Below are 598 nucleotides of genomic sequence, written 5' to 3'. Positions count from 1 at the left end.
CTTTTTTCCAGTGGGGCCTGGCCGGCCAGGTTGGAACAAGAGGTAAACAATTGCTCGATTGTCTCAGAAATTTTGAGAAAAGCTCCTCGCCCTTTTGTTTGGCACCACAGTTTGGTTTCCTCTGCCATTTGCCACTTTTCTCTGGAGAGGGGCTCGGGGAGCACCTGCGACTCGCGTGGCGACTAAACCACTTCCCCGTGCAGCTATCGAGAGGTGGAATACTACCGCATTTTGAAAGACAAAAAAGACGTTGTGTGCGCGCAGTCGCGCCGGTTCGCTATTGACCGTCTGTGTTGTGGAAACAAAGTCGCACCGCCGCGCGGCGCACGTCCAGTTGACGCGGCGTCCAGTACTACTGTACTCCAGCGGGGCGGAGGGGGAGGGGGGGGGGAGTTCGTTGGAATGGAGAAGTGACGTATCGTCGTGTCGTCCAGGAGGAAGAAAGAAAGATGCGCGGCGAGACGGGAGGGCCGCGGGGTGCGGGGCGGGGGCGTCCGCACCCATTAGAGCAAAGACCCAAGTACCCGGGCGGCGGCAGGCGGGTGTCGGTGTATCCTGTGGCGCAGCGGGGCGGGGCGCGGGGCGGACCGCGGCGGGG

This window comes from Frankliniella occidentalis, unplaced genomic scaffold (genome assembly GCF_000697945.3).
Source record: "Frankliniella occidentalis isolate FOCC.00 unplaced genomic scaffold, Focc_3.1 Scaffold608, whole genome shotgun sequence".
NCBI classification, from domain to species: domain Eukaryota; kingdom Metazoa; phylum Arthropoda; class Insecta; order Thysanoptera; family Thripidae; genus Frankliniella; species Frankliniella occidentalis.
Note: the sequence above shows the minus strand (reverse complement) of the source record.